This window comes from Euprymna scolopes, chromosome 11, assembly GCF_053919585.1.
Source record: "Euprymna scolopes isolate OS-2025 chromosome 11, ASM5391958v1, whole genome shotgun sequence".
Taxonomy (NCBI): Eukaryota; Metazoa; Mollusca; class Cephalopoda; order Sepiida; family Sepiolidae; genus Euprymna; species Euprymna scolopes.
Genome location: NC_136492.1, coordinates 132,614,081 through 132,629,248, shown reverse-complemented (window position 1 = coordinate 132,629,248; position 15,168 = coordinate 132,614,081).

The following is a 15,168-nucleotide window of genomic DNA, read 5'->3' as shown; positions in this document are numbered from 1 at the left end:
ACAAAAGGACAAAAAATGTGGCCGGACGCTTAAGTACCAGGCAACGTGTAAGTAATTAAAACATGTATTAATGCTAAATGTATCGCTGACTCATTTTAATCCAAGACAAGAGATTATCGTTGCAAACGACGCAAGTTCTTATGGAATCGGGACATGAATTCTACACAAGATGCCGGATGGGTCCACTAAGTCGATCGCCCATGCCTCGAGAACTATACTGTCTTCCTATAAGAATTTCTCCCAAATCGAAAAAGAAGCACTGATTATCATATTCGGGATTAAAAATTCCACCGATAATCACACCTTCGTAAATATAAATTACAAACTAATCATGAACCGCTTATAACCATCGTTGGCTCTAAGAACGGTTTGCCAACTTACATAACCAACATACCATAATAATGGGGGACGAGTCTACTGAATTACAACTTCAGTATGGAATTTCCCACATCTGCGAAGTTAAGTAACGCAGACGGATTGTCGCGATGAATCCTGAAATTAAGGCAAGCGCTGGAAGACAGAGTAATAGTTTTACTACACAGTGAAAATGACTATACAAAAATATTATGTAACCCGATCATGGAATTACCAGCGACTTTGCAAGATATAATAAATGAGGCTCAAGAAGATAGTTTAATCAAAGAAACGAAAAAAAAATCAATCGGCGGCTGAAGACTATTCTATTTGCAAAGTATGAATCCCAGCTACACTACAAAAGAAAATTCTAAAGGATGTCACACGAGCCATCCGGAAACATGAGTTGGAATAATTACATTGCGAGCAGTCCCAGGATCGCTGGGAAGAAGGCAGAGTTTCTCTTATATGAAGCTTCTAATGCCCGAGAGTATCCTGTACAACTATAAGGCCACCACTCGCCCAGGTATGGATTATAGTTGCGATATTTTTGCTGGTGAATCTGCTACTAGTCTCTCACTCCGAGACAAGGTTGAAAAGAGTCGCCAACCTGATAGGTCCTGAACTGTCATCTAAGATTCAGCCACTGTCCCATCGACGAAATTTTGCACCCCTCTGCTTGTTCTGTAAGTACGTAATGGTGAATGCTCCGACGAACTGCAAACACTTCTACCCAATCGGCGTAAATACCCCGGACAAACACGACAAACAGCAAACTTTCACCCTTCACAGCCTTCTACTGCGGTAGTGTCTTTATCAGAACCACTAGATATTGGAATTCCCTTCAGGGGGGCTGCTCCCTAAACTGTACTTACATGCAGAAATGTAACGTGAACCCACATCTTGCTGGCCAGCTCCCCATATAGTACCCATCTAGCTTATGCCCTAGACAGTAGCCCCCTACATCAAAGGTGCAATGTGCCTTGTTGGGGCTTAAATGTAATAGTAAAAAAACAGCGAAGAGCCACGAAGAACCTATAGGAACGCTCTCAGAAAAGCTACAGCAGTTTTTATAAGTTTACCGAATGACGCCAAATGAAAAATCTACATCGAAGATATCGCCGGCGGAGTTACTATTTGCAAAGAAATTTAGGCCGTTTTCAAGAAATATTTATCAAAACAGCTGCAATCACCGAATACGATAATTCCGAAAAAGAGATACTCACCGTGTGAGAGGGTATATTTCCAGGTACACAAAAATAATAGTACTATGTATCAACTAGGATAAATGCAGAAAAAAGATTGGTCGGATGGTCTGCATTATCGATGTTCCAAGATTTACTCAAAATACACATTTAAACTAAATTCACAAACGTATCACATATGACGAAAGACAACCTCCTGCTGAACAAGAAGAGGTAATGGGTCAGATATATTACACCTGGTAACACCACAAGCAGCTGGACAACGCCGGTCCTACAGAAAAAGGAAAATGGCATCCCCAATAGAAATAAACCCCAGAAAAGAGACGGGTACGATTATTCAAAAGGAATGAACATCTCGGGAGGTGAGTGTTGTGGGAGACAACTCACCCCTATTTGAAAACTAAGTGGAATCAGCCAGTCCCATGAATTCCACCAGCTTCCGAAACAAACTGGTTCATAGCATGCTTAACTGCATGCTACGAACCCGTTCCTCTCATACCATTTTAGTGGGTCCTGTATTCTTTATAATAAATGCATATTATATTGATACACTTAACACTACTTATGATTTATTTCATTTGTGACACCTAGCACGGATCTACAAAGATAATATTTAATATGAGTGTATACATTCACAAACAGTTCATTGCGAGAGGATTACATTCATGTCTATTATTTTAATAAACATACAATTGTGCAACGTGTTCACTATATTCTGGATATATGTGCGAAGTGTATTTTAAACGAGTCTATTGTAATTCCTTATTTGCTATAACCAACTATATCTCAAACATAAGCTTGGCTATACATGCTCATGTGGTACACAAGAAATATACATTATATATATTTAAAGTATATTTATCCATATATATATATATATATATATATATATATATATATATATATATATATATAACAGCGAAAATGTATGTATGTATGTATGTATTTATGTATGTACGCTTCTCCTCCATGTCAACAAAAGGCTTCTTTCAGTGAAGTGCTCGCTCGCTTCGCAACTTCTTAAAACTTTTTATATCATCTATAAATTGTAATATCTCACATTTAACCACGAAGCTCGCCTGTCTATTTAATTTTATTGACTTTCAAACGTTAATTATTCCACATTTCCCGCATCGGGACATGTTACATTCGGTTTTTGGTATAAACAAAAAGCGAAACTCGACTCTAAAATGAGACTCAGAGCCAGTGGTCTCTGTTCAATGTCGACTTCGTCATATCAGACGGTAGCTTTCATTTCGAGACGAGGGAGCGGGTTTTTAAAAACAAACAAGTGACCTCATTAAAAACGATCCCACACAAAACCTATCGCCGTCACGTCAATCAAAAACGCGCACCTGTTTATTTTCACACTTTATTATTTTCCAAGTGCGCGTCATCAAAGCTTCGTTTTTTGTTCACGGGCACCTGTTTTTTTTCTCGGGATTTTTTCAAACACACCTACAAATACGCGGGCAACGCCGGGTACCCCTCACTAGTATATTATAGATTTAAAGTAAAATTTATATAATATAAAGTCCGATATAAAAACAATATCGAATTTACGCTCGAAAAAGTATTAACACACCATCGATTAATACAAATGGATGGAAAAAGCGTACTACATGCAATCTCTGAAAAATATAAAACATGTTTTAAAACAAAGAGGAAGAGAGTTGCATAGAAAGGTATACCATTTTAAGTAGATTTCCGTCGCAAATATTTTATAAACGAAATATTTATATATTAGAAGTGTGTCGATAGCTAAATTCTTTCCATTGTAGAGTGATAGGAAAATAATTACATTTTCTTGCCAATAAAATCAGCTAATATCTATTGATTTATTCTGTTTCATTAACATTAATGTTCTATCGAAAAAAAATTAAGTATGCTACCACCTTACTCCTGCAAGAACATACATTTTATCGGTGACAGATTTTTAAAAATAGCTACGGATATGTTAATATAAGTAGAACGGTGCCAGGTAGATGTTTCTGATGCTGAGCAACAATATTCTTTCAATGTCAACATATATTTTTCTTCTAAATGTAGGATTTGGAATGTAAATGCAAAAGTATTTCTAATTGGACTTTAAACATTATTCACGTGAATATGCGGTAAGTACTAGGGGTTGAAATACGAGGCTGCTCATTGCAAAAACCTTAGAAAATGGTTAATAATATTTTATAATTCTTAGAAATTTCTAAAGCATGTGCTATTAAAATATCTTAAATAGAAAAATGGTTTAATTTTTATAACAAGTAAAAAAACTGTTTTTTTTTATATCTAGGCTGCCTTCTTTCTATGTCTTTCTATATCTATCTATCTATCTGTTTATCTAACTGTATATATATATATATATATATATATATATATATATATATATATATATTTGTGTGTGTGCGTGTGTGTGGGTGTGCGTGTGCTTGGGCGTGCGTGTAAAGATAAATCTATGAAGTATCTAGCCGTGTAATTACTGATCTTCGAGCAAGCAATTGACAACTGGCGACGGAGCTTGACAGATATCAAATAAACAAATAATGTCATATAAAATGTTTTAAATACATGCACTGTCATTTCTAGAATACACATGGCGATTCGTGTAATATGCTTCCGTATTTGAAACCTATTTTAATAAAATAATGATGTGATTATATATATCTGTACATAGGATCCATTCAAGAGATCATTTCCAATAACAAAATATATACAAATGTAAATCCGAAATACTATTGTAAATGCTAAAATTTGAACACTACATAATGAGATAATATTCATGTAGATATATAACGTGTTCAAATATAGATTATATAAATCGAATTTTAATATGGTGCAGGCGACGCTTTCTCGATGTGTTAATGATATTATGACAATCAATATATTGGAAAGTTTCGAATTCATTTTATATGAACATTTACTTATTTAACAAATTGTTTAGTCATATTTCATTTTTTACACGCATGGGCTCCGCATCTTTATCGCTTCGTTTCATTCTATTGGTCATTATGCCCCTCTAGATTTATTTGTATGCGTGATCCTTAGTCGGGTGCAATAAGCATTAATTTGGCTGCCGATCCGGAACATAGCAACTCACAAGGAAAAGAAATACTGCATACAAATATAACAAACTTTCTACTGCGTTCGATGGAAAGTGATTTATTTTCGCATATAAAACATTTATGTATAGTGGCGTGTTGAAATTCGATGTAATAGTTTAGATATTGTGTTATCCATGGGGATATATATATATATATATATATATATATATATATATATATATTGAAGCCTTATATATATATATATATATATATATATATATATATATATATATATATATATATATATATATGATTGCACATATACACATATATATATGATTGCATATATATACATATACATATGATTGCATATATATATATATATATATATATATATATATACGGTGAGAAATGATTTTGTGTGTGTTTTAAGTGATTTAAGAGAGTATCTAGTATAAAAGTTAGGCTACGCGTCAAACATAAAGGAGAATTCCACACATGAACTGAAAAACATGAACTTATTTAAATATAAATGCTCTTATTCTGAATTTTATGGCATTGCACTCTATTGTGATTCTACAGATGACTGAGTTCACTATAAATATCTTTATAAAACCTAAAGATATTAATTAAAACTTAATTTTAATAACATATTTTAATTACTTTAAGTTATATAATGTATATACTATGGGAATTGCTACAAAGAAAACTGGAGAGTATGCAACTAAAAGACTCCCATCGATTCCAATGAGCTGAGTTTCTTGTGTATTTCATTCAACATTTAAAAAAAAATAGTATTATTGGTAAGCCATAATTTCTTTGCAAATTACAGTACACATTAATAAAATATTATTAAGATAAATTAGCAAGCTTGTGAAAACAAACACCGTAGGTTATTTTCTGTAACGATGCCCACTTAATATACACCTGTCTATGTAGGCTCATCTTTAAAGTTTGTACGATATAACGTAGGGTTTGTGTGTCCCATAAGGAAGGAAATAAATCGTGAAATGTTAATATGTCAAACACTATCAAATAACGTGTCCTATAATTTGCAGCGTATAGGCTTACATATGTATACACGCTTTTAAAGGTATACCACATAAAAGTACACACTTTTACAGAAAAAGTAAGAAACTAGCAAATGATTAATATAACCCATTTCCAGTAGTACTCTTAGATGAAAAATGTATTCTATAGAGTGGTAAATTGTTTCTCACGGTTAACAATTTTAAAACGTATTTTTTTTTTACGTACGACAACTACAGAAGTGGTCATGTTAAATATTATGAATAGATTTTGCTTATTACTATAAATATAATTACTGCAAATTAACCTTTTTTTAGATACCATCTGATTATATAATATATGGGATAACTATCATTAATTTAGTATTGACATGTGTTTTTTTTAAGATATATAAAATATGCATTATACGAGGCATGTTTCAAACGTAATATATCCTATTATTATTCGAAATATTTAAAGGCTGCAAAGACAGGAACAGCCTATTATGCTTTATTATTTGTTATATATATATATATATATATATATATATATATATATATATATATATATATATATATATATATATATATATATATATAACCTAGATTTCAGAAAGTATTTCGTCGAAAATTCTATCACGGGTGTTTAGTTTTGCTGCATCTGCATGACGTGCTTTGCATCCTTATAGGTTCATACCGTCAATATCTGCAAGAGAAGGCAAAACTTCTATGTAAAAATATAACCGACAATTATTTTTCATTACAATGCACGTTTTACTTTCCTGCAGACGATTAGGAAAACATAGGTTAAAACCTATGTTTTTATATTCGGAAAACATAGGTTAAAACCTATGTGTTCCGAATTTGAAGGGCCCTCGTGTAAAACGTCTTTAATGACAATGCTTTTCCAGTTTCATACATATCGTGATATAGGGCCTGAATCTGTTTAAATTATAGTGGGATTAATATGGTCAAAATAATACACAAAAATATATATTTTACACATTGACAAATAAACGGTATATTTTTAGTAATATAGACAATTATTAAAATGCTCTCCCATGAAAATGCTTGTTTCATAAACTAAATAATTGTGTAACTGAAAAAAAACATACAAATGTTATATTGTTCACGCGTGGAAGCGTGTAACAAATGTTCACGTTCTTTATATACATTGTTCCTTTAAAGCAGAAATAAATATTATTATTTCATAAAAGAATGGCAAGAAAACTTGTCAATCGTTACTGAAAAACGTGTTAAAAATACAAAATGCCACCATTTCCCCGGTATTAAACAGATGTACGTGTCGAATGTAATAATATCTGACACGAGAAAAATGTGATTAAACTTAGGATTTTTGTAAAAGAATAAAATTACCAGTTGTGTTGAGAGCTGTAGTAAAGAAATAATGTCCACGCGTCTTACTCAGTAGTAATGAACTACTTTTTTTCTCAATACTTGATAAAAGACGATACGTTTATTATTCTCTTTGGACATCAGGTGTCAGATCCACGTGTATTAAATGAGAGAAAACGAAAACCAAAAAACGTGATTGCAAGTCATCCTCTGAATTCTATATTCCACACTGGCATACATAAACTAACACAAATCACGTATCAGGTTGAAGAAAATACATAAACCATATACAAATAAAGCAGAGAATTACAAATATCGATTCCGAATCAGATTTTCTAAAGAGAATAAATTATTTACTGGACATACAAGTAAAGGATTATGACTACATATATATATATATATATATATATATATATATATATATATATATATATATATATGTATATATATATGTATATATATATATATAGTCATAATATATATATATATATATACATACATATACACAACTACTTAATTTACTCACATAAAATTAACATAATAAAGTATAGATTTATGGGTAAACTTTAAGTATTTACTTCAAAAGAGCTCAATAGGTAGGTAGAGCTAGTTAGTATGTTATGAAATGTATATGGCGATTAAGCTACACTGAATATTTCGCGTTTCATCTCCTCTAGGATTGTTCAGTCTTATACATAAGTCTGTAGATTCCTAGAGTGGATGAAACGCGGAATATTCAGTGTAGCTTAATCGCCATATACATTTTATAACTTACTATATATATATATATATATATATATATATATATATATATATATATATATATATATATATATATATATATATGGTAATTTATAAAATGTATATGGCGATTAAACTTACTATATATATATATATATATATATATGTATATATATATATATATATATATATATATATATATATATATATATATATATATATATGGGGTAATTTATAAAATGTATATGACGATTAACCTTCACTGAATATTCCGCGTTTCATCCACTCTAGTATTCTTTAGGCTTATGGATATATTACCCCTTCCGCATTTTATTGTACTTTTAACGCATTTAGGAGGTAGTTTTTCCTATTTTTTTCTTCTTACTTGTGGACTTCTGTTTGATCCGAAAGGATTGAACTTAGATTCCACAATAAAATAAATAATTGTCCATATTTTCTTCTCAAAACAAATGTTTTTCGGCGAACAAAACTCTGTACTTTGTAGTTTTTAATTAAGAAATGAAGGATCTAATGCATGGAATTCTTGAAAATAATCACACTTCGGTTAATCATCCTGAGATCGTCTGTCTGGAAATTTTTGTCCAGTTTTTGATGTAAAATCCCAGAATAACGGATCCGCTGTTTTAAAGCGATCAGAACGAGATGATCCAGTGGTTTGTTTTATCATCACTCTTACTTGTTATTCGGTGTAGGCTTGATATTTTCCTGTCAGTCAATAGTACCCCATTGGTTTCTACTTCCATAACGCACAAAAAACACCACTTTAGATGTTTCAATATTTTAGCAATCTTCCCTGTGCAATTATTTTCCATCATAATGGCCACGAATAAGCTGTTTTTCTTGTTTAGATAGCTTTTTACGGCTATCCGGAATGTACATTTTGTTTAGGTGTTATTAAAATTGCTAAAGGGTGTTTTAAATTGTCTGCGTTCTAATATATATTAAAAAAAAACAACAAAAACATACAAAAATGTACTTGAACCACCATTCATAAACATAAGAGAATTCACAAAAAATGTTTTTCTGTTTTCATAGATAAAGTTCGAAATCATAAACAAAAAATTCTCTTAACTGTTAGATTCTACTGTATATATCGCTTTCTAATCCTCCCACATTCTTTCGCTCGCTCTCTCGTGCTCTTTCTGTCTCAATATTTTTATCCGTATATATTTAACCAAGGAGGAGCAGTTCATCCCAACAAAATTCCGAGAAAAAGTCACACTACAAGACACAGAGGAGCAGAAGAAAAAAAACCCTAAATATATCAAAACCACAAGCTGAAATCGACATACAGGAGGACAGAAAGATACACCTCACAAAGGAATACACCAAAATCGACGATAAAATACTTACCGACATTAGAAAACTATGCCCCTAGGACACCCATCCATTCCTTATTGGACTTTGGGAGTCTGACATCAGAGAGGAGGAGGAATAATCCAACATAATAAGGAAAATAACCTGGCTAAATAATCTTCCAGAAAAAGAAAAAAAAACGTAAAAGTACCGAACATGAGCAGTCAAACCTACCAAAAACCGAAACATTTTAACAGCTGGAGAGATTCCAAAATAAAGGTAAGACAAGACACACATCACTCTCAAACATACCAACACAACAGACCCAAACAAATACAACGACACGACCGGAACATATTCATACCATACACCAATCCCCACAAGCAAACTCAACCAAAACTCACATATAGAACATCACACATCTACACAAGGACATAGGCACAATACAAACACAAACACAAATACTACTACCAAAATGCTCCAAAAAACAACATATCAACAACCGACAACCCACTACCACATGACAATACTAAAAGATACAACCACTCACAGCAATATGAAAATAGTTACTACCAACCACGTCACTCAACTCAGTCAATGACCCACTATCTCTTACCCTACCCAACCCACACAAACAACCAAAAATCCCCCTACTTAACAACCCCCATCGAAACAACTCAATGGAACTAAACCACCCCTATAGATACCAGCAAACACAAAAAAAATTACAACTCCAACCCCTAGTCCCCCACAGTACAAAACCGACCCCAACAATACCCCACACACAAACACAGCCAGTCCGAATACCCCAGGTACCATCATAATCCATACATCCCTACAACAACACGACACAACCAAACTTCCAACCGGATCAACAAAACAAACGACCCTCACAACCATTTTTTAGGAATACCTCACAAAATGACAACACCAGACTAGACAACAAAAAACTCAAAGTCATCAACCTATCTTTAGAGACATTTACAAAATAAGAAATTGAATTACTAAAACTAGGCCTCAAAATCTGGCCAACTCCCAAAAGTAACATAGGTGAATTAAAGGAAGACCTTAAAGAATTTGAGCGCAAATTAAGACTCATAGATATACTTAATGACAGTGATAACCCAACAGCCGACTCTCTAGTGAAAAGCTAATCAACATACTTCCCCAACAAACATAACAACACAAAAGAACTAAATACCTTCTTTTAAACGCTCTGGAACCTCAACCCCCAAAATGCATACCCCCACCAGTAATCTAACACGAAAACAAAATCAAGCACTTAAAAAATCCAACACAATAACAATTAGTTATAAAGGACGCAGACAAAGGTAGTGCAGTAGTTATAATGAATAAGAACTGAAATTTTAGAATCACTAGGGAACGAAAATTATTACAAACCATTTATCTCTCACATAGACGACACAACCATATCTAAAATAACAAAACTCTGCAAAACATACACGAGTATATTAATTAAAAAAGAAAAAAAAAACATTCTAACAAACTTCACAACAAAAGCAAACATCTTCTCTGGGCTACCCAAAATACACAAATCTAACCAGGGAAGACATGCCATCAACATATTAAAGTCGGAATGCATAAGCACCCCACACGCTAACGACCTCACATTAAGACCCATAGTAGCAGGACCATCGTGCCTAACAAGCAGACTTAGTAACCTAATAGATATACTATTACATCCCTTCACCAATCTAGTCAGAAGTTTTGTAAGAAATGACACACCCTTCCTTAGCTTCCTACCACAAACAGTAGACGATGGGACTATACTAACCGCCTTCGATGTTAGCAGCCTATATAGCAATATCCCACACAATCTAGGAAAAGAAGCTATCGCATATTGGATTGACAAACATACACAGACTTTACGCCCCAGATTACATACACAATTCGTGATTGATAGCATCGACATAATCATCAATAACAACTCCTTCCAATTCAATACAGACAAATACATCCAAATACTAGGAACAACCATGGGTACTTCAATGGCACTGACATATGCCACCCTTACACTCGGCTTCTTAGAAGAGACCCTTTATGAAAGGATAGAGTAAATATACGGGAATAATATGAAAACACTCTTCATAAAATCCTGGAAAAAATACCTAGACGATTGATTTATCCTCTGGAGAACCTCATGGGGGATATCAAAGAACTCCACATTTTGCTACTAAATCTACACCCAAAAATAAACTTCACACTAGAACAAAGCCCCACAGATCTACCTTTCCTAGACATCCTAGTAACAATAAAAACGACAACATAATCACAAACATCTACCACAAACCACAGACACTCAACAGTAACCCCGCTTCAAAAGCCACCATCCTAGAAAATGTCTAAAATCAATCCTCTACACGCTAGCACGTAGAGTCGGCACCAGAGTAAGAGACAGACACCTCCGTTCAACTAGACTGATTTAACTACAAATAACTGCGGAAAAGAGTATGTCCACTACCACTAATACAGAAAGTATTGAACTAGCTAAAAAATTCTAATAGACCAACACAGAACCCTAAAAGAACACAACAAAGAACAAATTTAAGTATACGTCTCTACACACAACACACGCAACCCAGAACTATTCACACAAAAAACAAAAAAACGTATCCTCCTCAATCAGAACGACACACTAAACGACATACTTAAAATAACAAAAATAATAAAAACAAACGCCAACCCAAAAACTTAAAACACATCCTAACTTCCTCAAAACTCGTCCCACATACTACAAAAGGGGTTACAAAATGCAACAAACCACATGTGGAGTATGTGGCATAATAATAGAAGGTAACACATACACATTCAAAAACCCAGCACAAACATTCAAAATAAAAATGATCTTAATCGCACCTCCAGAAATGTAGGATATGCACTAAGATGCACAGCAAGCAACAAATCCTACATAGGCGCCACCAAATATTTCAGCAATAGAGTTGCCTTACACAAGAACAACATCTAAATGCAGATAAAAGACACCTCTATGTTTCAAAACGCGTACACACACGCAGTGGAAAAAGTTTAAAAATAATGCTAATCTTCCAAACAGACAATTATTTTTATTTACATATCAGGAAAAAAAAATTCATCACCAAATTCACTCCTGAACGGAACAGAGTCTAATATCATCACGCAAAAACATGAAATGCAAGGTACACTCGCATGCACATCCATACACATACACATAAACACATCCACACCTAAATTAGAACTTACACATTAAAACACACACGTGCGCCCATAAAACCACACACAAGCATAACACCCCTATCTCTAATACAACACACTGAACAATACAAACACTACTTAACCTCGAAACCAACAACACTAGGAAACACCTAGAACCATAGTATAATATCTGTTCCAACACATCGCTCCCTCCTCAGTCAGTGGAGGAGAACCCCCTCATGATTGAAACAACTATCATCCCTTCTATCAGCCCCCATACCTATACCCCCTCCAATGCCCCCCTCTGGGGACCTCCAATGCCCCCCTCTGGGGAAAAAATCTTCCCCACACTAGGAACCGATCTTGGGTCTGGCCATACCCACATGGGGAGACAAATAAATAGAAACATTAAAAAATCCCTTATACTTATTTTAAATACACCCCTCTTTCTAAACACGCATAATATAAGGAATACCCGAAAAGACTACAACCAAAAATCAAAATACTAAAATCCAAGAATCCCAAAAATAAATATCAAAATAGAATGAAAGAACTCCTACCCTTATTTCAGAAGAGCTAGTCCCCCTTCCCCACACAAAACATGAAATACAAGGCACACTCGCATGCAAACCCATATACACATGCATATACACACCCACACATAAATGAGAACCGACACATAAAAAAACGCGCGCACATACAACCATACACATACATAAAACCCCTATCTCTAATACAACACACTGAACAATATCAACCCTACTTAACCTCGAAACCAACAACACATGAATACCTAGAACCATAATACAATATTTGTTCCAAAACCTCGCCCCCTCCTCAGTCAGTGGAGGAGAACCCCCTCACGACTCTGGGGGACAAAATCTTCCCCACACAAGAAACCGATCCTGGGTCTGGCCATACCCACATGGGGAGACAAATGAATACAAACATTAAAAAATACCCTATACATATTTTTAAATACACCGCTCTATCTAAACAAACATCATATAAGGAATACCCGAAAAGACTGAAACGAAAATCGCAATACTAAAATCCAAGAATCCAAAAAATAAATATCAAAATAGAATGAAAGCACTCCTACCCTTATTTAAGGAGAGCTGGTCCCCCTTCCTCACACACACACCCACACATATACACACACACACACACACACTCCCATGAGAAACGACCTTGGATCACAGTCACCTTCCTAGGGAAGAAAATAATCTTATAATACTATAAAACAGTACACACATTCTCAAACCAATAAATGAAAATATACACACACGCACACAAAAACATACACTCACATACACACACACACACACTACCCTAAAAGAAAAAACCCAAGCAGAAAGAGAGAGTGGCTACAGACGAGGTCACCGTCCTCAAAAAGTCCATTAAAAGAGTAATAAAAATTGAACATGCCGATTAATAATATACACTTACACGCCTCACCCCCTTGGAAACACTTCAAATGGACTACCAAAATGCAATTTTTACATCTCCAACACAATAATTTCTGACGAGGACGCTTCAAAGAACGTCTGAAACGCGTAAAAACGAGTTCAATTATTTAAAAACATTATTACAATGATCCAACCAGAATTCTCAATGATAAACCAAGACACGGAATAATAAAATAATGTTAAAAATACACATTGTTTATGACTACCCCATTATTTAAACACACACACACACACACACCCACACATATATATATATATATATATATATATATATATATATACATATATACATATATTTTTTATTCGTGCAATAGACTTAACGCTGTTAATAGACGTGCCGCTGTTAATGTACGAAAATAAGGAAAACGCTGCGCGTAAGTCATCGCACACAAAATAATATATGCACAAACGTATCTTGAAATACATTAAAGATTAGAATATATGTGTTATGAAACTTGTCTGAAAAAAAACTGGCATTTGTTCTTCAAATAAAAGTATTTTGTTTACAAATTCAGAATCAATATACATCAAAGACTTACATTCCAATAATCAGAATCAAGAAACATCAAAGACCACGCAAATGCCAATTTGATATCACATTGACTTGCCCTACGTCGTAAAATATTTTTAACATAATAATTTGCAATTTTGCAGCAGTAATCTGAAAGACTACAACCCTGTTTAAGTGAAATATCAGAAAATTTAATAAACAAATACACCCTATCAAACATGCCACTTCCGTGAGTTTTTGTACCCTTTACACCTATTAAAATATTGCATTTCAATAATTGGAAAAAAAATCTGAAATTCTTTCCTTTTTACACATAATAAATACTAAGTAATGAAGAAAATACATTTTCCAAAAAAAAGTAATGCAATGGAAATATCGAACAGAAAATATAATATTAAAAATTAAAAAAAGATTTTTATTTGCTTTGGATTAATAATATTTTATTGTATGTAATGTGTAGTTATTTTTCCTGTTATTAACTCAGGAAGGTTTCGGAATAAATATATGTAACAGAGCCCACACGAGCTTCATAAGAATTTGGATTGTTGGCAAGCTATTGCATTAGCATCAGCAGTCGTTGGGCCCCTATGCACATTAACAAATATATTCGGAAAAATATCTGAAGAAAGAGAACAAAGGACACCTCGTTATCAGTAGACAAAACCGACAAGAATGAGCTGGCTATTGGAAACTTGCATTCAGAAGGACTAGAAACGATATTCTGGATATATGGGCATTGTGTCATGAGACACTGTTAAAATGGTGTCGAGAGAGGAGAGTAACGGTTATTTTGAAAAAAAAGAAAAATACCGACTCTGATTATTCCTTGTTTATTTCCAGTTGATTTTTTTCTATTGTGTGAATTATTAATGTAAAGTGTCAGGCCAACTTGTAACGTGTATCTGCAATGTTCCTTTGATCAGGAGTTGTATTATTTGTTTTTGTTTTTTTATCCGCATTGGTAGGCAACTTTTACATTTT